The following is a 26770-nucleotide window of genomic DNA, read 5'->3' on the forward strand; positions in this document are numbered from 1 at the left end:
GCGATTTTAAACATTTGGCAATACAGTGAGCATTTCCCTCACAACTGGCTGAAGGACTACTGCTGTAACAGAGGCATTCCCTATGTGGACAACTTCACATCCTTCTATAAAAGACTCGACCTATTTAAACATGAGCCCCTCCATCATAATCACACGTTCCCGTCTTTTATCGTTAAATACTTTCTCTGCATGAGAAAGGCTTTCTCAGCATGACAGTCCAAGCAGAATTTTACACACCCCACCCACCGTATTCGGTCTTCCCCGTCATCTACAAATACAGAGATATCCCAGCCAATGTCTTTTGGACCCTCAGATTTTAAGAGTAGGAAAGGTTTAGGTTTAATTAATTTAAATATGACGCATCTTTCAGCATGAAAAAATGATCAGTTAAAAATCCTGACAATCCAAACTAATCCAGACATTACTGTTCTCTCTGAAACTTGGTTGAAATCCTCTGTATGTGACTCTGAGGTTGCCTTGGACGATTTTAATCTGTTTAGAACAGACAGAAAATCTAGGGGTGTTGTGGCTATGCGAGAGCATTTTTAAATTCTTCTGTTCTGAATGCAGTTCAATTGAAAATGTTTTGAGTTCTTGGCTTTGACGGTGAACACTGAAAATAATAATTCTATCACTGTGGTTTCTGTGAATAGACCTCCTTCTGCTTCCTCTTCTGCTTTAAACATGTTAGCTAATCTTTTAGCTCCATACATAAACTCTGAGATTATTGTTTTAGGTGATTTTAATTTAAACTGGCTGAGTTCTGCTTCGGATAATCTAAGATAAGTCTGTGAAAATTTTAACTTCACACAATTAATCAAAGTTCCCACCAGGCCAAACCTAACAGACCCCTCTAAGTCAACCTTGATAGATTTAATTTTCACAAACAAAGCTGAAAAACTTTCTGACTCTGGTGTATTTGAGCTTGGTTTCAGTGATCACTGTACCATCGCTTGTATTAGAAATACAAAGTTAAAAGGGATTGTCCCCATATTGTAATCAGTCATAATCTTAAATATTTTAGTGAGCAAGCTTTTCTATCTGACCTTTATAGAAGTGACATTCATGATACTTCTAAAATCCCAGATGTTGACTTGGCTCTTAAACACTTTTGTAAATCATTTAACTCTGCTGTTGATAAACATGCACCCTCCAAAAAACACAGATTGAGAAACACTCCATGGTCCTCAGCTGCAATCTCAGCTCTGCTGAGAGAGAGGAATAAGGCCTGGACCCTTGCCAGGCGTACTGGTGAGGCCAGTCATTTGGTTGAAATAAATGTACCGCCACAATAAGGAAGGCTAAAATGAATTTTTATTGGATTCTTGTTCCTAATCCCCAATCTAACCCCTCAAAATTCTGGAAGACAATAAATTCCCTTAATCGGAAGTTATCCCCTTCTTTACCTCAGCTGACGGCTCCATAATAACTGACCACAAAGACATCTGTTTTGCTTTCAATGATCATTTTAATGCTGCTGGAAATTTATTTGAAAAGATCTACACAGGACCCCCTCTCCTTATTATTGATAATTCCTCCCAGGCCACGCAAGACCAAAATTTACACTGAGTCTGTTTCCCCTGATGAAGTTCTCAATGCTTTATTAACTTTGGACTCGAAATATTCAGTTGGTGAGGATTAACTTGATCCCTGCCTTTTAAAGCTTGCAGCCTCTATTTTAGTGCACTATGTTACATATATTTTTAACCTGCCAATTGTATCGTGTACTGTTCCCTTGGCTTGGAAGACTGCTTATGTCACTCCACTACACAATGGTGGTGAAACACGTTATAAACAACTATAGGCCAATTTCCAAACTGTTGTGCCTTTCAAAAATATTTGAGTCTTTAGTAAATGAGCAGCTCAAATCATTTCTTTTAGAATATTCTGTTTTAAGTTCACACCAGTCTGGTTTTAGACAGAAACACAGCACTGTTACTGCAGCCACTCTTGTTTTAAATGTCATTATAACAGCCCTGGATAACAGAAAACACCCTGCTGCTCTATTTACTGACCTTTCCAAAGCCTTTGACACTGTTAATCATGCAGTGCTTTTAAGCAAGCTTGACACTATTGGATTTGATAAAAATGCTTATTGTTGGTTTAAGAGCTATCTCATAGGCAGACAGCAGTGTGTAGCCCTGGGAAATGTAAAATCAGATTTTATTACACCTCCAAATGGTGTTCCTCAAGGATCTGTCCTTGGTCCAGTAATAATCACTCTTTATGATATTGTGTCAGCGGTTTCAAATTGTAAAATTAATTTTTATGCAGATGACACAGTTTTGTACTGCACTGCTGATAATGTTCAGTCTGCTGTGGGTTCTCTTCAGAGCTGCTTTAATGATTTGGAGGGTGCTCTTACCAATCACAGGTTAGTTCTGAATGCAGAGAAAACTAAATTTATGCTCTTTTTTTAGAGCTAAGAACACTGACTTTGAGAGTGCCATTATCACTGCTCATGGTGGCACCAGCGTTGAAAGAATGATAGCATATAAATATCTCGGCATTTGGATTGACGAGAAGTTCACATTTAAAACTCATGTGTCTAACTTGGTAAGTAAACCTCATCACAAGATTGGCTTTTTTTTAGAAATAAATCATACTTTCCTCTGCATTGTAGAAAAAACCCTGGTTGAGGCAACTTTTTTATCGGTGCTGGATTATGGGGATATTTTGTCTAGGCATGCTTCAGCTGCTACTTTAAAACCCCTTGATGCAGTTTTCCACTCTGCACTTCGGTTCATTACTGGTGATGCCTACAACACTCACCACTGCATCCTCTACAGTACAGTTGGATGGTCATCGCTCTCAGAGAGACGTGACCTGCATACACATGTTTATTTACAAGACTCTTATTGGGATGCTACATCTCCTCCATGTTAGCCTGGTCCTCTGGAGCTTATAACACCCGCTCTAATGACTGGCTTACACTCCAGGTTCTGAGAGTTCACTCTGAGCTCAGCAGATCTGCCTTTAGCTTCTTTGCTCCGTCTGCTTGGAACTCACTACAGAGCACTTTCAAAGTCAAAGAACTCATTTCTTTGGGGCATTTCAGCTCATTAATTCAGAATTTCTTGTTCTGTGATTGCACCTGTTTTAATTGACTTTGTTGTTCCATTTCTAATTGATATTATGTCATTTTTTTTTATCTTGTTACTGTACTTTATATGTATAGAATATGTTTGTTATATCTGATATGTATTGTTTATTATGCGTGTTTCCTTTATCTGCTCGAAATCATTGTAAATGAGGGCTCGCCCTCAATGATTTTCAAGTCTAAATAAAGATTATCTAAGTAATTCCTCATAATGCTGTGGCAATTCTCTAGTAAATGGGTGGTATCTAAACCTAACGCTAACCCTCTAACCCTAACTCTAACCCTTACCCTAGCCCCTAAAACTTGTAGTTTATTTTTATCAGCATGTTAAGGACGAAAATGTCCCCATTAACTTCCAATGCAACATCAATTTTTATCCTCTAACTATGAATGCATCAAATCACTGTCTCTGTTTTTGTTTGGGTTTGTTTTTTTGCTTCTAATATAAAGCTGAGCCTCAATATTTTTCACCATGGCGTTTTTTTGTGTTCTCTTCATAGAAATAATGGTGGATTCAGGGCCCAGGTTGGGATTCAAATGGTGAAAAAATATTAAACATTAGTTTTAAGAAATAGGAATAGAGCAGGTGAAAAGAATCAAGTCTTTTGCAGTTAAAAAAAGACATTGATTTATATTAATCTAATTTTAAAAAATTGCATTTTTTTAATCACTTCAAATAACAAGGCAGGTTTTTTTATTGGACAAAGTAAAAAGAAGTATAAAAAAAAATCAAAATCAATCTTTCTGTTCATCAATGACAAAGGCTGCCCTTCAAAAAGTCTCATTTAGCATAAAGTATGAGGAAATAAAGTCTTTTTTATTGGTTTGTTTTTTTCCATTGATAAAAATGTTTGCATTTAGCATAAAATGGCATTTTAAGGGTTAAATCAATCAAGATGATAGACTGAGTGTTAAATGCACAGCAGCTTTGCATCACTTCAAAAACTCACCGTCAGACACGTGAGAAATGACAAACTGAAAGTGAAAAGGTAGAAATAAGTGCTGTCTAAACTGGTTCCAGTAATGGCCCATGCTGTTCAGATGGCCTTGGTTTGGTAAACGACTGTCCTACATGTGGGCCAATTTGTGAAAACAGCAGATCCACTTCAGGTCTGGGAAAATAGCCATTTTGTCCATACAGCCTATTTTTCCATCCACTCATGTTTTTCGCCACAAACCCACCCCAGCCCCTCCCTCCTCTCTTACCGATTTCTTTTACTTGAGGGCTTCCTGTCGAATGCCAACAACTGTTGCCTAGCAACTAAATATTCACCCCACAGAAATCCGCTAGATTATGATTTCTTTTTGAGTTTCACATTTCTGAGAGCGAAGGTTGGAAAAAGATATCTTTGGGACTTCTACTTTACAAATCCCAGTGGTGCACGAGCAGTGGTGCGCTCTTGAAATGAAATGCACATCCCTCTGTCACATCTACAGAGGGGAAAACCACAGCGGAGACGCCACGGGTATTTTCAGGGCAGATGTAGGAACTAGGACAAATAACAACCTTTGAATCCAGGGAAACGTACTGGTTAGAGACAACCCATTACAGATTATCTGCTGTGCTTGTCATGCAGTTGAATGAATGCAAATTAGAAAGATGAAATTTGAATTTGTAGGAGTTTTGAAAAGAATAATTGGATGCAGGCATGCTCTCCTCCACATTTAACAGAGCTCAGATTTTAACAGAGCTGTTTTAAAAAGTACAATTACTAACTTCCCTTTTGGCTTTTGAAGTAGGTGTCTGTTTTTGAAATATCGCAGTGAGGAAACTTTTTATTCTGATGTCTTTCCGATGCCTTTATGTTTCATATGAGTCATGAAGGTCCTGTCCAAATGCTGGAGCAGTGAGAATATTTTTCCCTTGAAGACTGAGCGTGTGCCTGTGGCTGGCCGGCTGTGTGGGCTGAACTCTGGACTCGCACTAATATGTCTATTTATTCAAGACAACAAAGGCCCACTGTGATAAATACCATTGGGTGCGGACTTACAATGCACTCAGTCAACATTGTGTTACTGTTGTCAGCGTTTGTGTCTGACCACTGCAGACTGTCTCACTCCACAGACTAATGTATTTATGAATGTTTTAAACAAAGAGCTCGTTTTACATTCAAACAAACTGTTACCTCGTGATGCAACAGCTCATTATTTGCCCCTGAACAGCAATTTTCTTTTCTGCCGTATTGTTTATCTGTTTGTAACAGTTGCGTGGGTATTATTTACTTTAATAAAGGGTAGACGGTAATGGCTTTATGCAAAATAGGGACAAACTATTGTGAATTATAAGAGATAATGACCTGTAATCATACCTCTCATGTGTACTTAAGCTTCACACAGTCACAAATGCACGTGCTTTGATTTTTTTTTTCCTTTTATAATAAAGGGGAAATACAAAAAAGGAAACAATTCTAAGATTATGATTACAATTATTTGTGCTAAGCCTATCATTTGCTTTTGAAAAATGCATTATGCTCTGTGAATTACAGGTGGACATAGAATAATGTCAAGTGTTAATGACAGGAAGCCAAAAAAGCCAAACTTGAATATTGTAAATGTAAATGTAAATATTGATTTACAGTGGATATAAAAGTAAAAATAAAAATCCATTTACAAAAAAAAAAAAAAAAAGAGAGAATTAGTTGCATAAATATGCACAACCCAAACTAGAACTTTATTAAAGTTCCTGTAAAGTGAGAAAAAAAACTTTATTCTAGGTTGGTTTCATGAAAGGCCACTGTGTTATGAACCACCATGCCAATTTTCAGTCATGAAAAACATCTCTAAGTTTATGAAATTAAGCTTCAAATTCATGAAAACGAGGCAGCAAAATCTGCTCTGGGATGTTGTGGGCGTGTCGGTTGAATGAGCTCAAGTAGGGCTGGGCGATTATGGCAAATATGAAAATCACGATTAATTGAACTTTTTACCTTAATTATGATTACTGAATGATTAATCCAGCCCCAACCTCCGACTCCATTTGTTCTAAAAATATTTGTATAATTTTAAAACAAACAACTGAAAGGAACAGGCACAGATTAACAATTTATGGTTATTCATTGAACATTTGAAATCAAAACACACACCAGCTGAAATGAAAATGTTTTTCGTAAAAAGTCAAATTTTTCCAAGAAAAGGGGAAAAATGTGAATAAATTGACATGGCAAGTTTACGTCGGTAAGAGGCTCTAAATGTCAGTTTGATTACTTTTCATTTAATTTCCCAGCTCTAAGCTTGAGCCAACTCACGAGAAAAAGGATCCTCTTCAATTAAAAAAAAAACGCTTTTGATCAGACTGAGAAGTTTGGAAGTAAAAACACTGTTTTCTGAAATAAATCTCAGTTATGATACTTTCAATGATCCACAGCCACTGTGGCTGATATCTTTGGGAAATTCACCTCACAATGAACAGAAACACAGCATGTAACTGCCTGTTAAATTTCAATGAAGGCAGTGACACCAGTTAACAACAGACTGTACTGAGATACATACATTGTAGCATGAGGGGGGCGGAGTAATTCCCAATCAAGACCAGTGATGTCATCTGTATTTGCCCTGCTCAAATTAAACCAAACCAGGAAAGATCTGAACAACTTAAGCAGAGGAGGAAGATGTACAGGACTCTGCTGAAGTGCATTTTCTAGATCAAATTCACCTTGAAGTCTGTTACTGAAAAACCGGACAGCTAAAGGAGTTAACTGAACACATTTTTAGTTGTAAGTACACAGTACTCTATCAATTTGAGTATTTTTCATAATTGTATTAACTTATTTGACAACAATCCCTTAATTTGTGAGTTTTCCACATTCCAAGTGGGCATTAGACACTTTTGCACCATGAGTGAAGTTACTGACTAAGTTAAAGAAGTCTGGCCTGTGGGGAGCAACCATAACACATGATGAAGAGGACTTCCTGGTGAAGGGTGCACCTTTCAGTTATTGTTAGTTGTAGTTGCTTTGCCTTGAGTAGCATAAATGTTCATGATTAAAGTATGTGATAGAAATGAGAACTCACATTGTCAACACTGAAGAATTCCACAAATTGAAACGCATCCATTATGCCTTAGCCTAATAAAACTGCTTGAAAGGACATTTTGAGTGCTGATGTTCTTAGTGTAAGTAAGTCTTTTTTGTTGTGCACCAGTAAGAAGTTTATTGTTGGGAGGGTGCTCCTTTTGTCTTTTTTCTTCGCCCAAAGCCCTCTTAAATTATATCTAAAGGTGCATCAAAAAAATTAGAGACTCAAGCATGCATATTTATGCAACCAGAATTTCTATTTTTTATTTACCTCCTTGAAGATGAATCGGACAAAAAGTTCTGCAAAGATTTGCCTTGACCTCATTTTGTTTCACCACAAAAGCATGTTATTTTGTAAGGGCTGTGAAGACTTTTTAATATCCACTGCACTTCAAACTTCTGTGAGAATTTCTTAGGTTGTCTTAGTTGGGGCAACCCTGTGGATAAAACTGACTTTTTCTGCTTTAAAACACTGCAGACATTAAAATAACTGATGAGAAATGACCAGTCCTTTCTCTGATGGTCTCGTTTGCCTCTGTAGTTCATAAAGACTAATTAATATTCATTTCAGTCTGTTACATAACCAGCTAAAAACTCCTCACAGGGGCTTTAAATCCATCTTTTTGGTTGAATTGATTGAACAAGTTTGGTTAAAAAATGGTTTAATGATGCATAGGATAGTTTTGACACTTGCAGTGGATACATTTACACATTCAGCCGTGTCACTGTGCACTCAGAGAAGTCAGGGAGTAAGTGTACCAACACAGACAACCAGAGGCTGTTCCCTTTTATAATTAATGATGCTCTTCAGAGACCTAAATGAGTCAACTTATCTGATGTAGGCTCTATGCATGGCTGCATATAAGGATCATGTCATTTCAGTCTCGTGCGAAAATATGAAAATGGCCTGTGAGAGAGCGGCTTTAGGGGCTAGAAAGCAGACTTGTATGAAAAAGGATGTCATAAGTTCATATCAGGCTTTGCTGTCAGTTTCTAACCATGAGATTTAGAACCTAGAAAGCTATCAGTCAATGAGAGACATGCTTGCTGCTGCTCAGCTCCTTATTTAGCGTTTACAAGATTTCCATGGCCAACACTGAAAGGATGTTCATAAATGTCTCAAAGGAGAATTTTTCAATGGAAAGAAGATGATTTATGGTCTAGGTGCAGAGCAAAGGTTTCTCTGAAATCTGCCTTTGCCAAAAGATCATTCACATACACACTGGCAATTTTGGCCTTATCTTTTGATCATCTACACAGTGCTTCACAGCCGTCTTTACTCTTTACAGATTGATATCTTGGTTTGATATGAGGCCTTGTTTCACTTCGGCTGAGTATAACCCTCAACAGTCTATCTACCACTTCATTTCTGTTTTCTAGTTTTAAAAAAAAGGGTTTCGCTGTGCTGTCCCTATGACATGCTAACTGCTTGGCTTCTCATGTGTACGTCCAGTGAAGTGCTGGGGGAAAGTTGTATTTCAGGCCTGTGTTTATCAAAATTGATAGGTAATTTGTTTAACAAACTCATAAATCTTGCACTGGCTAATCTGATACACCAATTTAACTGTTTAGCCGGTTAACCGTGCACATCTCTACCCCTGACCTTTCGTTGAGAAAACTGACTCTACCAGAGAGCCTTATAAGCTCAAGCTACCTGCCATGACAAAGACACACGAGACACTGAAGCTCCAGTTGATGGGTCTTCTCTCCTGGCTCTTCTACTGGGGTGTACACAAGCACAGTGAATGGTTAGTTTCTCGTAGAGCACGGTGTTTTGGCAGGATTTTGATACAGAAAACGGAGATCAATTTGCATGTAGGCCGTGTATATTAACCAGCATCTCAATCCCAGCTAGAGCATGGTAAGTATCCAGTGTTGGCCCTTGAGCAAGGTCGTTAACGCCATAAACACCTGTCTACCTCTACGTCACTTTGGATAAAAGCATCTGCTAAATTACACTGTAACACTGTTAATACATTGCAAACATTTTAATACGAGGAGCAAGGAGGACTGAAGGTTAGTGGTGCTAGCACTGCTAATGTTATCCAAATAAGACAGACCAATATGATAGTCTACCTGATGATATTCCTTTCTTACCTTTAGTCTAGCCGTTTAGTCTGACTTTATATTTGAATTAAACAACACAAAATCAGTTGCAGAAGGTCAACCAGTGAAAACTCTCCTGAACTGTTTATTATTAGGTACTCAGGGCTCAGTCAGTGAAACTGGCATTTCCATGCTTCTTTCAACACAAACATTTTTAAAAAGTAATCACAATTAAAACGATTCTGTTGCCTTGTACCATGTTGCTGATGTAACTGTATTTTACCTGTTGTAGAATGATATTAGCTGTTCAGACTCAAGTCAACATGTTTTCACCACATTTCACTGTTAAAATCAGCTAATGCTCACTGAGACGTGAGTTTCAGCACATCATCATCACTGAGGGTATGAGGGGGGAAAACATCCAACATGGCTGCTCCAATCTCGGTCTGTCACAGAGGAGCGCCCTGTGCATTTGCGCTTATGCAAATATTTATCGGAGTTCACACTTGGCTTAATTTGACAAGAGAAACCCAGACTTGAATGGCTTTGGATGCAAAATGGTAATTACTCCTAAACCGAGTTGGAATAATGAACTTGTTAGCATGCTCAGCCTCCTGGAATTCATTACCCAGCCCGACGCCTCGCGCTCCTGATGGAGCACAACCTGATCTGTTTGCATTCCCAGCGGCGCACAGGGACACAGGCATGTTGGTTGTGACATGTCTGGTGAATACATGAAACTGCTCTCACACACAGACAGCACGTATCGCCTCATCACATGATTGTGATCTGACTTGTCCCTGCTTCCTGCAGTCACACATTCTTTAAAATGAGGAGCATGATGTGTGCAAATCACTTCTGAGTGCATGACAGTTTGGAACCAACAAACAGGGTTTGATGAAGGCTGTTAATATTAATGACACCAATTAGTCAAATGGAAAAAATGTCTTACCACATAAATGGAGAGTTTGACTGGTATTAGAAGTATTTTTAAACAGTGAAATGCTCTCAGGGGACTAAAACATCCTCCTAAAAAGACTTTTCAGCATAATTTGAGGATTTGCACATATTTAACATTTTTCTGTCAATGAGATCTTTTTCCCTGCCTGCATTTTGATTGAAGATATTTTCAGCGATCCATTTTGCTAAAATTGCACCAGGCTATGAACTTGCATATTTGAGAGAAACTCCAGCTTCGGTTTCTTACGAATACAGAAACTGTGAGAACTATCAAGGAGCCAAATACGACAGGAGGAAGTGTCTTTATTCCTCTTTCCTTTTAAAAAAAAACTTTTTGTGGTTTTTCTCTGGAATAGCCAGATGAAACGACTGGAGGAAGTGACTGTGATTTGATTTTTAATCATTTTAAAGGCTTCAATAAGCTGCCCACAGTGCAGTCAGTGACCATGTATTATAGAACTTAATGTGACACGTAATGTAAAACTACCCTAACAATAAGAGAGCAGGCTTCTGATCAAAGCTCCTGCTGTGAGTTTCTTTTGCATGTTATGAAACAGACAAAAATTAATACTGAAGCCTCCATTTGACCTAAAAATGCAAATTAAATCAGCATTATAAAGACTGACTTTTTTCTAGCATGGTTAATTTTTAATGCCTGAAACTGCTGTGACAACCACAGGGTTGGTGTCAGTCGAGGTGAGTTACAGTTCCCTGCAGAGGCAGACATCTGCAGCATATTTAATAGCAAAAAACACTTAAGACTTCATTAAACCCAGTTCAGAGCAGAAAAAAAAAAAAAAAAAGAAAAAAGAATGCTATGAGAAAAGCTGAACCTATCAGATCTTTATTCCTCATACTGCAGCCTAAAGCCAGCTCTGTTCTCCCTGACTGTTCTCATCCTTTAAATTCAGAGTTTCAACTTTGTCCCTCTGGTCGACGCTTTGTTGCTCCTACAGGGAAAACTAAATGTTACAGTAGAGGTTCCCAAACTTTTCAGCTTGTGACCCCCAAAATTAGTGTCAAAAGCCAGGGACCCCCACCTTCTCTTGGGGGGTACACAATAATGCCCAAAGCATCATGTACACAGCTCGCATTCTAGGTCATGTTTATAACTTCTACTTACATTTAAGCACAAATATCACTTGATAACTATGTTTTTATTTCAAATTGACTTCTTGTTAACAATATTTTTCACAATGATATATAAAATTCATGTTTTCAAACCTCATTACACTTCTCTTTGTTTTTGGAAAGCACCCCACCACCCCCCCCCCCCCCCCCCCACCGTCTGTTTATTTCACTGTTTCATTGTGATAATGGGTACATTTGAATGTTTTACATATTTATCTCCTTTTCTTGCAATAAAAGAGCAGCTTTTACCGTGTCAATAAAGTAATTTCCCATGATCTCTGGAAAACTGGCTAAAATTTACGTTATCACGGGGGAAGGGGGGTGTAAAACAGGAGTTTTGCCCTGTTCCTTGTTCCTGTCATAAATTCTGTTACATCCAAGATCTTAAGTGCAATATTTCTATTTATTTAAACGTGCATTGTTGAACATTTTTGGAAATTAGGGTTGCAATTTGTTGCGGTTGAGAACCACTGGTCTAGAGAACTTTATCATGACTTGGTTTAAAGCATCAATGTTTATTTTGACATTTTAATGTCAGTTTTTAATGCATTTTTTTGAATTGTTAATTACTGTTGTTTTTGTTTCTGGGATGCTGAACATCTGTCTGCACAACAAACTTACCCTTTTGGGTACTAATAAAGAACCTTGAACCTTGCAAATGCTTGCAACTAGCCACGCTGTTCACACTCCTGCAACTAAAAGGTGCAAATTCCAGTAGAAATGGTCAAACGTGTGAAAAAAATGTTGGCATAGTGTGAGCCGTACACAAAAAAACTGATAAAAAACAAATAGGTAAAGGTTGTTTGTAGACGATGTTATGACAGTTGCATCAAGATATAGTGTTCATTCTAGTATAACAAATATTCTAACCACTACCAGGATTTAGAGCAGCGGTCATCAAGTACATTTACACAAGGGCCAGATTTCGTCTTGGCAGAAACTCTGGGGGCCAGACTTTCAAATGAACAAAAATTACATTTTAAATTTTGCCACTTCTCACCCATTTGCCATTCTTTACCCCCTTTTCTGCACTTTTCTTGCTAATTATTTCCCCTGTGTGCTAATCATTAGCACATTTCCACTACTGTGCCACACTATTTTTGCTAAGTGTTTGCCACTTTTTGCTCCTTTTTTGACAATTCAATCCAATTTTTGCCACTCTTTAACCTCTTTTACTGCATTTTTGATCCCCTTTGTGCCACTTTTTCCATCCATTTTGCTACTTTTCTTTTGTTTTTGCCACTTTTTAACCAATTTTCATTACATTTTATGCACTTTTTAGCTAATTTCAACCCCTCTTTCAAACTTCTTTCCCCTTTTTTCCACATTTTAACCTCTTTTCACCACTTTTCTTGCCTCTTTGTGCCACACTGCAACCCATTTTGCCATTTATCACCCATTTTTACCACTCTCTGACCCCTTTTAACCACTTATCTGTCAATTTTTGCACCATTTTTGCCAACTTTAACCCTTTTTAAAAAAATATTTACTAATGATGGCTGGCAAGTAAATTTCTATAAAGAATGATTAAATGTTAAATCATTCTAAAACTACTTTACTATTAATTGTTTATGGGACAGATTTAACAACTGCAGACATTTAAAGCCAACAACATCTTCTTTTACTGCTTTCCTGAATCTAATGATCTTCTACGGGGCATACAGGAAGCTTTGGGGGGCCTGATATGGCCCCCGGGCCACCAGTTGATGATCAGTGATTTAGAGCATAATCAGAACTACTACACTGGAAGAATCTTACCTCTTATTCACTCAGTGAGGCAAGCTGCCTTGACAGCATCCTTTGCACTCATTCCCTTTCATTGTATGAGCTTGTTTTCTCACTACCTTCCCATTCAGCCAGGTCAAGGACAGATCAGGGCGAAACGCCTCCATCCGGTCAGTATTTGTCCTTTTTTATCTAAGAAAAAAGCTCACAGGCACTCGTCCTGTTTGTCCAGCGTTTGAGTCAATCACAGCACCAAACAAGCTTACGATCAATGCACACACTGCTGATTACATTTCCGATGGGTATTTGGGAGGTAAACATTTGAATGACAGTACAAACAGACGCGGTGCGGTGACAGACGCATCTCTTCGCCTGGCAGAGTCTGTTACACAGCGGCAACTGTAGATCACACTCTGCCACCACCGCAGCAATGCCAGCTTCTTGTAGAGACTGATATTTATGACATATTGGTTCCCTCTAACGTCTGTAAATTTACAACTATAAATTAATTCTATGGCCGCCCTAGCTGTGACTCACTGTGGATACACTGGCTGGCTAAATGCCTAATATCTGTAAAATATCACACAGCTCTTTAGCGAGATAATTCAGCACCTGGGAGTGGGGAGGCTTTATTAGGGTTGTAGTGTATCTGTGACAGCTAAAGAGATTTCCAGGACTGCAGCGTTTAATGGAAACAGCTGGGCGGCATGTGGGTTAATGTAATGGCTTTGCATGTTGAGCAGAAGTGGTGCTAAAGCTCGAGCTATCTGAGAGTCATCGACAGGAGCAGACCCTGCCGCTCCATCTCCCTCTCACACTCAGACTCCCTCTCTCCCCCTTCGTATCTCCAGCGCTCCTTTTTCACTCCCCCTCTAAGCACCCATCAATTGAGGCAGTGAAGCCATCAGTGCCCACGCTTAGCCCGCCTGTCTCATTGCTTGGATGGCCATATGTGAGAGAGAGTGTGTATGTGTGAGAGAGTGTTGGAGGGTGCTTGTGTGTGGAGCCCCTTGATTGGACTCTACAGCAGAGGCTGGAGCGTTAATGAACACTGCCTGTCACAGTCCTGGTCCTCTTTGCACAGCTCTCACCCGTCACTCTGGGCGATGGATCAGCATGGCCTCATCTAAATGCTCTCCCTCTACCTCTCTCTCTCTCCCTCTTTCTCTCCAATCTGCTCAACTGGACAAGGATCACCAACATCAGTGGAAGGGCCTAATCCGAGCCTCTTAGCCCACCTCCCTCAAGAGTTTACAACTACCTCGGAAGTGCTGCAGACAAAATCAAAATCAGGAGCAAAGTAAGCTGACTCCAAGTTTGAAAAACTTCTCAGAAGGATAAAAAATCAGTTTAAAAGCCAAGTTTTAAAAATGACACCAACAATGTACCTATATGATATTTAATCTAACAAATAAGGGCTTTCAATTGCATTAAACGCAGTCAACCAAGGTCCACAATTAGTGCACTAACCTTTTTTCTAACTGCAATAAATTGCTTGATTGTCCCTTTTTGGTTAAGCCATGACAGCGTCTCCCTGCAGGAACAGCGATATAAAATAAGTCCACCACTGATCCTTAATGTCTCTTTCACTTTAAAAGCTCACAGATCGCTCAGTGGACAAGTCAAAAGTCATCTTGCGTTATCAAACATTTACCTTTCACTGCACCCTTATTGCCTTTTCAATCCATAACAAGTTCCTTCATACTTGTTAAGTTTACATTATAATCATCTACCTTCCTAAAGCATTGTATCCAAGCAGGAAGTCCATTACCCTAAATTTAAGGTCAAGTCACACCAAAAAACATCCTGCCGATATGTACAGCTGATAAATCAGCTGTACATATCGGCAGTATAAATCATTAGCCTTAAATATCCGCAAAATGTACAACTGTACCATCAAGTTTAGTTGGTTGCCTTCTTTTTAAACTCCCCACTCTGTAGTCTCATGTCTAAACTTCTGCTTTTTGTTCTGACTATAACTATTTCTGGAAAGAAAAAAAAGGAACTTATTTCTTATTCCAAAACCACAGGCCTACACTTCTACACCTTTAAAGGAAACACCTGTCAATGCTAATAGTTTTATTACTGGCACCAAATATCAATAACTAATGACAGGGTCAATGATAGATAACTTGTGTTGTGATTTTTCAGTCTTCTGATGACTGAGAGCCCTTTTTACAATATGTTTCATTCACTCATACACCACATTCATAAAATTGATAGCAGAGGATACTGTGTAAAGCATTTCTAACTAGTCCCATTCATACACATTTACACACTGCTGACTAAGCAGCAGGAGTCATTTAAGGTCCAGTGTCTTGCCTAGGGCTACTCTGACATATCACTACAGGAGCTGAGGATCGAACAGCCAACCTTATGGTTGAGAGTCGGCCAACTCAACTACCAGAAGAAGAAAAAAAAAAAAAAAACACTCTAATTAGGTTTCTCTGCCAACTTGACTCACCACGTCACCGCTCCATTCCTCCTCATGGTGGCAGTTATGACACGGATGAGAGTAGCATGAACGAGAGTTAATTGGCCCCGGAAAAAGTTGACAGCAGAATAGAAGAAGACGAAGAAGACAGTGGAATAGTATCTGACAGTGGGATAAGAGGTGAAAGTGACACCAAATTACAGTCAGTCAATACAGTGGTCCTGCTATTACTGTTACAGTGGGCTTCTTCGTCTTTGTTGCATGCAGGCCACTGAGTTATGAACCACACTGCCAAATTTCAAACATGAAAAACATCTCTAAGTTTTAGGCCTTTAGTCGACCAAGGAAAAACTTGGTCGACCAAAATCACACCCAGGCACCAGCCAATCGATTAGTTGTTCAGGTAAAAAAATTAATAATAAAATAGATTTTAAAAATCACCTCATTGGGGACCAGTTTAATCCATACAGGTTCCTTACCACGTCTGTTTGGTACTCTAAATGATCCTAAAATGAACATAACAAGCCTTTGGATGCATTAATACATTTTTTAGGCTCATGACGTCATACTAAAAAAAAAAAATAACTAAGAGACGATCAGCGTGCACCTGCCTTTGATCATATGATCTCCATGATCCTAGCGTGGTAACTCTTCAAACTCATATTGCCTACAAAAAAACCTCAGATCATTGCTTTTCATTCATTTATAACAGTAACTACTAACAGGCTCACTTGATCCAGCCCACGCCGTGTCATTTACGAGCGCAAAGCAGGCAGCATGCAGCGTTTATTTATGCAGGTGAGAGTGAAAAAGTTTGCTAGTCGGGACGAAATGACCAGCAGACATCGTCTTTTATCTCCTCTGCTTTCTGCCTGTCTGTAAGAGAAGCTAACGCTAACGTGAACACTTTAAGGAGATGATAAAGGGAGATGATACCACGCAGCCTATTTTCCGACAGGTGAATTAAACTGACCGCGGGAGTTGATACAGTGAGGGAGGGCAGAGAAGAGAGACTCAGCTGTGCCACTTCAAAACAAACAGCCTGCAACTTTGTGACGAGTTGAAGATGCGCTGTTTCTGAGCGCTACTGCTGTAAAAATATCAGAAAATATCCCAAAAAATGCTTCTGATCAGAGTGGAGCTGCCTGGCTCTGTGCCAGAGCAGAGATTGAATCGACTGTTTTCTGATCCAAATCTCTCCGTTATGATCATTTGAACGACCCGTAGGCCACTGTGGCTGATAGATTTGGGAAATTTACTTCATACTGAACAACAAAATAGCATGGAAGTTAACTCTTAATCACAATTATGACTGTATTGAGATTAACTACCTGGTGAATTTATATCATTTTATCATTGTAGCATTAGGGGGCGAGGTAATTCTCAATCAAGACTGGTGATGTCAGAAAATAGACTTTTTTTGCATCAATTTTCAAATCAACAACCAATGTGATCATAAATATTATGTAGTGATTAAGTTTTAGGAATATAGCCCTTTCAATGCCAGCTTAAGAGCAAAAAAACATGTTTTTCTATCATGTAAAAAAAAAAAAAAGTCTGTGAAAGTCTGATATTACAAAATGCATGTTTACTGTGATGGCTGGGGATCAAAAAAGTTGGTGTTAATGGGTTTCAATGGGGCATTTTTAATAATGAACAGCTTGAGTGTATACAAAAAGTGTAGAGAGAATGTTATTAACCCGGTACTGGTTAGGGAATTTAAATGTCAAAATTCAGTGGAAAAAAAACAAAACAATACACTAAAACATGTCAGTATTAACTCAGTCAAAATAACCAAAAAAGGCAAAAAACTGACCCAAAAAATCTGCAGAATGGGATAAACACTCTCTGTGGGTTACATTTTTATTTTATTACATATGGGAGGATGAATTTTTTTCTATCAGGGACTCAGGGAAATTGAAGCATATGAGTGCATTATTACATACTGACCTCAGCTATGACAGCATTTAAATGTGGATCTAGGAAATATTCATTGCATTCTTCAGTAATGTCCTCTGACTGGAGAGCTATTACTGTAAACGCAGATGTCCAAAGCTATACCTACATAAGTGAGGACTTAACTGTTTGGATTGCCAAGCTCTTTGTTGATTCTTAATGAGAAACCTGGACCATAAGGACCATATAACGTCAGAATCAATGTCTCAGATAATTGATAGTAGACTTACAGCATACTACAGTTGTGTGAGTGTGAGGAACAACAGCACACATCCAAGAAGTCACGTAATGTCAACATCTTCCAGCTCCACATTAGGAGGGAGCACTCATTATGAATATTCAAGGTTACAGTAGAAGCAGGCTTTTGTCCTCGGCCATGTTTTATTTAATGAGCCCGGGGTTTGTTAGACTTGATTTGCATGGGCTTGTTATAGAACCGCACTGTGCTGCCACTGCTCCTGCCCACTCTCTCCCAAACATAGGGACACTTTGACTCCATTTTTCGCATGGTTTGTCAGTCAGACGACGCGAGCGGAAGCACCGTGACTCAATTTTCCACCATGTAGGACACGGGGCCTTTCATTCTGTGTGCATCAAGGCTGAAGGTTCTGCTGTTTTGGAAGTGTATGCGCACATATGTGTGATCTGAGGGGTTTCTTTTGAAGCGGAGTGTGAGGAAGCGGACGCTCCCCTGTGAGACGACGCTCTGAAGAGAATAGTGCTGATGTAGTGCCTCTCTTTCTGACGACAGCCTGATAATACCAAACAAGGAGACGGGAGGATCCAAACTTCTGCAGCCAGCAAGAACGCATCTTTGATGGCAGAGGAAGAAAAAGGAGATGTTTTAAAAAAACTCATCCTTCTTCCTCTTCTATTCTGGAAATGTCATAGATAAAAATGTGGCTCATACCATACTGGGCAATTAATAGCCCCCGGGGCAGAATTGTGTCCCACTTTGATGATGTCAGTGCTTTGAGGAGTGAGGGACAGGTCAGCAGCTAGCGTCAGGGACATCAGAGGCCCTTAGCGCTGTGGTGAGATGTCAGCCCGGCTCGCGCCATCGCCGTGTGATGAGGCCTGGACGGACCGACGTGTATGCGCGTGTGTGTGTGTGGTGGTGGGTGGGGGGGGTGCAGACGTGACAAGGCAAGCAGAAACGGGGATGATTCAACCCTGCAGTGAGGACGGAGGCAGGCAGGGAGAGATAGAAACGAAAGGAAAGGAAGAGGAGGGGGAGGACGGATAAGGAGAGCACATGGTGATGATAAAGAAAGATTGAAAGGCGAGAGAGAGAGAGAAAGAAAAGTAGAGAGGGCAGGGAAGGATGATCATGATAGTGGACGACGAATACGGAGTTTATACATACAGTACAGAGGAATCCACCCAGGGCTGAAAGGAGGAATGTATTAATAGAGAACAGCACGGAGTGAATGAAGCACGTTAATGAAAAGAGGTGCAGAGAGCGAATGGGAATACAGCTTTTCAATAGATGAACTCCGCAGCAGTAATGACTGAGATGACGGGGACGGAATTAAAAGACGAGAATGATATTGTGACTAGAAGTGGTCCGGCGCAGGATAAATAACCCCTCCCACCCTTCCTCGAGACCCACATGCACCCGCAAGCAGAGCACAAGTGGAGCACACGCTGTCCAATCTGCTCAGCTGTAGCTGCTCCGAACAAAACAAACATGGTATTCTCCTGCAGAATTCCCCGAGCAAATTTAAGTTGCTGTGTGAATGTCAAAAAATAAAGCATATTTCAGTACAAGGGTGCACATCCTCTGCAAACTTCCACTGAATAATTTAATGATCTGCGTTTTAAGACATAAAAGTCTGTTTTTCTGGTTTCTGTAGCTGACTGATCCGATGCCAAAGCAATCCAATCTGCAGTTAGTTTTTAAAAGCTCTTTATTTTCCCCTACAAGACAAATAACCGTCTGGTAGGTCCTTCACAAGTAAAAAAAAAGAAAAAAAGCTTCACAAAGAAAAGGCAGCTGATTATTCCTTTTAAAGTAAAACAGTCTTTGAATGTGATTACGTATTTATATCAAAAGTTAGATTTGGTTTAAAACAGCAACAACCTTTTGCTTTGTTCAAACTTAAATGAGCCTGTCCTGCTTTTAAGCACTTTAAAAGATATCAGGATAAAAAAAGACTGACTAAATTGCATGCATGCCCATATTTATTTAATAATGTTCTGCATAATTTATCATTTTTTGAGCTTTAAACAAATGATTCCAAAATTTCATTTTAAGATGTCTATTTGATACATGTGGTACTGCCTGCATGCTGCCAGTCATGATCATTTTTACACTGTGTAAATGGATTTGTAACCTCTATTAAACATGACTTAAAAACATACATTTTAACATGTAAAAAACAGCCTGCATTGATTTCAAAGCAAAAAAGATAAAAGTCCCAAAGTAGTAAGACAATGTAGCAAGACAACGTAGCAAGAATAAAAGTAGCGAGAAAATGTAGCAAGAGAATGTAGTAAGACAATGTAGCAAGACAACGTAGCAAGAATAAAAGTAGCGAGACAAAGTAGCAAGCCAATGTAGCGGGGCAATGTAGCGGGGCAACACAGCGAGACAATGTAACTAGCCCACATCAGAGGCACATGTAGTGCAGGCAACGTAACAAATTGTGGAACTTACAGCCTGGCTGAAAATGTTACAGAAGTATTTTTTGCATCTTTTCATACAGGAAATAATGTAATCCAAGATTAAGACAGTTTAAAGGTCAAATCACAGCAATTCTAATGATGGTTTCTAAAATATTTCTATACTTGCCAATCGAGACAAATATGGATCACATCATATCATCAACCGTCATTTTCAAATTATGAATTTATTGTGAGCGTTTTGGTCATGGATGTCGTTGTCTTTTCAACGTCTTTTCCATTCACCTTGGAGGACACTGAAGATTTGCCAGAATCCCCTGAACTGTGATCAGTGCCAGATCAATGCTAATGAGGATTTTTGTACAAGACATTTTTCACTTTATTTCTAACAGAATACCGTGTAACACAGAGCAGGGGATGTGGGCAATGGCGATGGGTGAAGAGAGTGTCATGTAGGCACAAGGTGTGGTGCCAACACTATGGCCATCTGGAGAGCTGGTGGGAGATGAGGAGCTAACAGAGACAGCAGACTGCCACCTTACACACACATGACTGATCCCAGAACAACGTGTGTGTGTGTTTTTGTAGATAAAGACAGGGAGGGATTGGGCTCAAGAAATATTGCCGGTATAAAAAAGGGTGTGTTTGTATGTGAGACAATTGTATACCAGCTTCTTTTGTTTGTATAATAGACTAGGCGAAGAGGAAATAGAACAAGAAATAAAGAAAGAGACAAACAGTGACAGATGGAGAGGAAATGAGATATAATAAGTGTGTTGGATCGTATCAACAGGAACAGAACTGCTCTTTCTTTGATACGGAACACATGATTTAGGCCATTTGACTTCACATGACAAACCCTACAATGACGAACAAATATGATCAGTAAGAATGATAAAACAATACAACAGGAGAAGAAATGTCCAGGATGAAAATGAGAGCAAGTTCCCAAAAAGTCTACCTTTAAACTTGGGCATGGAATGAAATCAATGCTTTGCCTACATGGGCAGAAATGAAGCTCAGAACCATTTATTTAGGGCTGAGTGCATTCCTACTAAAGTCAATCATAAATGCATGGTAAAACATTACCTCAGCTGCTGTCTTGCAGACAGAAGGAGGCATTTGTTTTGGGGTTAGGCAAGAACAACAAAGACCCGTATTGATGCCAGACTTCACAGTGTGGACAGGCAGGAAGGTGGCTTGAGTAGGCAGAAAGGTCCTGAATGGTATTTTTTCACTAACAGAACCACTGTCACTGTCCCTTCAGTTTTAAATTTTGAGGAGAAAAGACAGAATAGAAATTCTCCCCATATAATGTTGATAAGAAGTTGAGCTAGGTGAAATGACCTTGTGTTATTATCACTTTTCCCCCTTCTCTTCTGTCTTTGTGGAAACATTACCACGTTACAAAATTAAAAGGAATGATACATTTGAATGCATGTCAGGGCACTATGACCCCTCCTTCTCCTAAAACAAGTCCATGAATTGATACTCATCCTAAAGCTGTGAATTAGATCACAGAAAGATGCTTTTATAGGTCAGTCAGTTCAGTTCTCAGAGTGCTCTAAAATGTAACTGAAACTGTGGTTTAAAGTTTCTTTTATCATGCTAAGGTGTGAGAAGCTGCTCTTAAAGCCAACCCATTTCCTGATGTGACTGTTCAGAATCGAAGCAAACACAAACTGGGGATTTTCATTGTGAACAACTTGTTGGAAAATGATGTTTTTCATTAACTTACAATAGCTGGAGCAGAGCAAATGTATAGAGCCACAGTATTTACAGCTTGGATCTTTGACCACAATCTGAGCCGCAGCCAGCAATTTTACCAGTTTTGACTTAAAACAAGCAAATCATGAGTTAAAACACTCATAACAGTTTTGAGAAGTTGTTAAAACCAGTGGCTCTCAGCTGGTGGGTCGGGACCCAAAAGTGTGTCATGAAACTTTTTACTGAGGGCCATGAATGTGTGCTAGAAAAAAAAAATGGTTTAAAGGCTCTGTACAGTAGCTCTTAGTCCTTATAAAGGGATTGAATGGGCATATTATTAGGGTTTCCTACCATGACAGGTACATTTCAGTGTTCGCCTCAAGATTTTTCTTTTTTTTTCAATTAGAGCTGGGGTTCCTAAGACAAGAGGAAACTCCAAGAGAAATTGCCACATTTCCATGCTGTCTCTGGAAAACTGAGTAAGATAAGTCTCTGTTCATTTATCTTTTGTTCCATTTTGGGTTCAAATTGTAACATTTTTCATTAAATAAACCCCATGGTTTTAAAAATTTTTAAAAATTTGGATCAGAGTTTCTCTTAAAGAGGTGATAGTGGGTCCTGATGCCCAACCAGTTGAGTATCACTGGTTTAAGCTGTTTTAATTGGGATGCAATTCATGGCTGTATTAGGCTCAAGAAAAACTGAGTCAGTTTCAGGAACTAGTCTGTGTTATTTTAGTGAAATTAATAACATCTAACTTGTAGAGTCATTTTTTGGCAAAATATCCTCACCTACTTACAAACTTGATACAGATGTTAATGGACTGATATGGCCACAAATGATATGATAACAGTTTTAAAATAATCCCTATTGTGCTTTTAAATAAAAACCCAACAAGTGGCAGCAGATGCCAAACTACACATTGCAGTACCTGCTTTAAATCAAGGCAAATTACTGATAGTCTGGATAAGAAAGTCTGAAAGCAGCGATAGTAACCTATTTCATGTTTCTTCAAATACCAGAGAGTCAAGAGCTGGACATGAGTCATTGAATAACCAAGCTATGCAAAAACAAGGAAAAATACTGCAGCAACACCAATCTTAATCTACACATGACATCAAGCTAACTAGCACTTAGCTACAACAGGCTTCCCACTCTGGGCCAGTGTGTGGCATCCAGCACTGAATGTACTGAAAGGTTAGAATTTCCCTCAACTTCTTAATGGGATCAGAAGATCACTAGCAGCACTTTTATGCTTCCTTTGTAGAGCCTTGAGTCGTACAGCTGATAACAAAGGTTTCTGTCTGCTGCTTACTGAGTGAGTCATACACTTTAATCCACACTCGTCGGTTCATTACAAAAACTGCAGTGCCATTTAATGCAGATGCAAAGTAAAAAGACATTTGACATTAAAGCACCACACTGTATGCCCTTTATCTGAAAATGTGACTATTGCTACTACTACCACACTATAAGCTTCAGTGTAATTATACATCATGGACTTAATCAAACTTCATTAAAAATAATGTATCAAATTCACTTATTTTTATTGCTATTAATTTAACAGCAAGAGTTTCAACTTGGACTTGCAGTAAGTGACTTATCTTAACATGGTGGAGCATTTTGGACTGCATTTTGGATTTAAACACTAGAGTCAGAGGCAAACTGGACAAAAGAGGCCATATCCAGGATGGGCCACATGGAGGTAAAATGGTAATGTAAATACTTCTAGCTTAGGGTCAGTTTTTAATGCAAACCCTGATATTTTTAGAAATATGCCAAGTTGGAACATTTTTTGTACTATTTCCAACTAAATTTCTCTTTGAATCTTTTAAAGGTTGAAGCAATTTAGGTTTTTTTACTAAAATATCCAACCATGAATTGATATCGAATCGAATTGAATCGAGAACTGAATTAAATCGGGGCCTTGAGAAAGAATCAGGATTAAATCGATTCAGGCAATCAGTGGCAATACCCAGCACTAATTTATTTGTAGCTGGTGTAGTTAAGCAGCCCATTTGATACATTTTACCTAGCCAAAAAGGTTGTGTTGAATGGTGCTATTTTTTATCGTGATTTATTGTTATTGCAATAAATACAGCAAAATATCATGATAAATTTTTTAGTCCATATCGCCCATCCTTAGCACTAAGGATTCATTATGAGGCCTGATGGTCAAGCTTGACATGTTTCCACATATACTACATGGTTCACAATCAAGGTCAAGCTTGATGGCATCTTTTATCTTGACTTACTCACCCCTAGTAAAAAGCCCAGAGACTGCTAGTGGTTTTTGGGCCCTTTGGACATACACAGCACACACAGGGGCATACACAGGGGCTTGTGACAACCCTACTACATGCCTGCTTACTCGCCACATCCATCCTTTACTCTGTCCTAAAGGTGTGGACTTTGTTTGAGGACTTTGTGGACTGGTAATGCAAGGACACCCAGAGCACACCTGGGGCTGTGTCAATCCTCCTTTCCACCCAGTGGGGCCCTCAGGTATCTTCCTCTCCACATTTAAACCTTACTTTAGTCACAATTTTAGTCCCAAAATGTCTAAAACCTCTACACAGTACTGCATATGATCACGACCTTTGTATGGTGATAAGATGCGTGCTTCAACCAGTGAAAATTCCATATCATGGCACAAATAATACTGGTGATGGTATGGAACCAGTTTACTGCAGACTACTCTAGAGAAGAGATGTCATAAATAACACTGGCTTTAGCCTATATCAATACATACTTTTTAAACAGATAAAAAAATATTCAGGGTTTTTTTTCACCTCTGTTATTTACCTATAAATGCTGCTTTACTTACCAGACACATTTTGTGCCTTAATCCCTACAAAGCCTAAGCCATACAGTGCAAATCAACAAAGAAATGCAAAGCGGCATAAAGTGTTAAAAAATGTGTGTATTGTGCTGAGTTTGACTTGTTTCTCCTGACAAGGTTGACTTTCCACGCTGCCTTAAGCTTGGTGAGAGCAGGTCCAACACAGTCTGGGTCTACTGCTTCTTTCAGTATTGCCTAGATTGTAGGTCAATGTGCACACAAACACAATCATGTACAAAAAACACACAAGTCTGCAGAGAAACACATACACTGAGAGCCCCCTTGGCTATAACCACTCTCCCTGCTTCCAATGTAATATATGTTGTTTGTTTGCAGGATTTGAGCTAGCCAGCAGCATTACCCTGATGCAGCCAAGCGTAGCCTGCACTGGACACACACTCTGTCAACAGCAGTAAGCAAGCAGAGTACTGCACTGCCAGAGATATGGAGCAACAAATCTATACCCCTCACAGAAGAGAAGGACGGGGAGGGGAGACGAGGGTATCTGGCTTTACAGTTTATGATGGAATTTGATAAACAGCGGGGGTCAGGAGGCAGGTCAGCACACCATTAAGTTATTCTGACAATTTTGATCCATTGCACACAACACTGGAAAGAGGCACTGGGTGTCACCTAAAAGGAGCAAGAGGGGAAATAAGAGAGAGGGAAAAAAAAAAAAAACTGGCAGGAAGCATAAAACAAACAGAGAGCGTCTTTACTGCAGGAGATGAGAGGAGATAAGAGACATCAGAGTGAGCGTCTGTGCTATCAGGATGCAACAAGAAACCAGGAGAAACACACTCCCTCCAGGGAGAGGGTGGCGAAGGGATTTGGGGGGGGGGGGGGGGGGGGGTAAAAAACATGGGGGGCTGCACAGAAAGAAAATTAAAGCAAATATTTAAAATGAAACTATGAACTAGATCATCTAAGAGAGCAGAAATGAAGGACTAATGTATAACATTCTGTTGTCTACATATTTGGTCTCTGTCAGTTTATGAACTGAGCTCAGACTGTATACATTCATATGGACGAGATATCTATGGCCTCTTCCATTGTACAAAAGTGAAGCCAAACGCCTCAGCTAACATATTTTGGACTTATTTTGGACCCAAAAAATGACCAGAAGAGTGCTCCATGATAAAAAAAAGGGATATTGATGCGATACTTCTTTCGCGAACAGAAACACACATTTAACCTACCAATACACACCAAAGATCCCTCCAATCAGCACGGTCTACATCACTGATGTTCCTAGGCCCATCATTTCAAATCTGCTAATTATAACTACTTTTATTGGACTAGTCTAAACTCATGAAAACATTCAGGAAACAGTCAGAATTTACTTAAGGAGGATCACAGTGGCACTGAAAAACTAAATGAAGCCACTTTGTCGCTGCTGGGCTTTGAGCCTCTTTACAAGTAGACATTCATTTTCCTGCGCTGAAAGTAGCCACAATACTAACTACCTATCATGACACAATCAGGGTTAGACAAGAAGTATTTGTGTGTTCTTACTTTACAGTTTGACCCATCTGTTAACATAGAGGAGGTTGGATTTACGGCCAGCGTTGCAGAAGGAGAAGCTCTAAATATTTTGGCTTCACTCCCAGGCTGCCATTTCTCTGTCCATCTTGATAAACAGTCTTTAGCTAAGTGTGGGAAGTTATGGACCTGACTGGAATAAACTAAGACCTTTGTTTTAATTAACAGTTCACTTAATGTGCAGCTAATGACTTTTTAAATATAATGAGCTGATAAACTAGCAAGAAAGATTAATCATCTGATTGCCTATCTATGACAAAGGGGGAAAGTTCAACTTTATCATTCACATCTTGTGCGACCAGACTAAACTTGTTTGTGCGTGTGTGTGCTGTTATTTCAGTGAAGGGCAAAGAGCAGATGAAATGGGTTTTCCATGAGATATTTTGTGTAAAACAGTAGAAAAACTGACCTAAAATCAGCTCTTAGCAGTGCATATCGGGGAGCCATTTTCTGTAAGCCGATGATCCTGATGTTCAGCAGTCTGTCATGTCCACAAAGTAGCTGTTAGCAGCTTGTAGAGTAGGTCAACCTCCTAGAATGAAAGAAAGAGAGCAAAAATCTCATGAAAAATTTGATAACAAGACTCCAGGAGGGGGTATTTCTATAACTGTTGAGCCCTTTAGGTATGTTGAATCACGTTGGCCTTGAGATAGAATTATGTGCAGTGGATTCATCGAAATGAAGTATTT

General features: G+C 39.3%; 1 protein-coding gene across 1 annotated transcript in view; it reads right to left on the minus strand.

The window, feature by feature from the left end:
- The window catches only part of fut8b (fucosyltransferase 8b (alpha (1,6) fucosyltransferase)), a 174806-nt gene that overhangs the window by 120521 nt on the left and 27515 nt on the right, over positions 1-26770 (minus strand). The window contains exon 2 of the mRNA XM_041805375.1: positions 26491-26613. The gene's annotated coding sequence lies outside the window, so the exon portion shown is untranslated. The remainder of the gene's footprint in view (positions 1-26490; positions 26614-26770) is intronic.

This window comes from Cheilinus undulatus, linkage group 14 (assembly GCF_018320785.1).
Source record: "Cheilinus undulatus linkage group 14, ASM1832078v1, whole genome shotgun sequence".
NCBI lineage: Eukaryota > Metazoa > Chordata > Actinopteri > Labriformes > Labridae > Cheilinus > Cheilinus undulatus.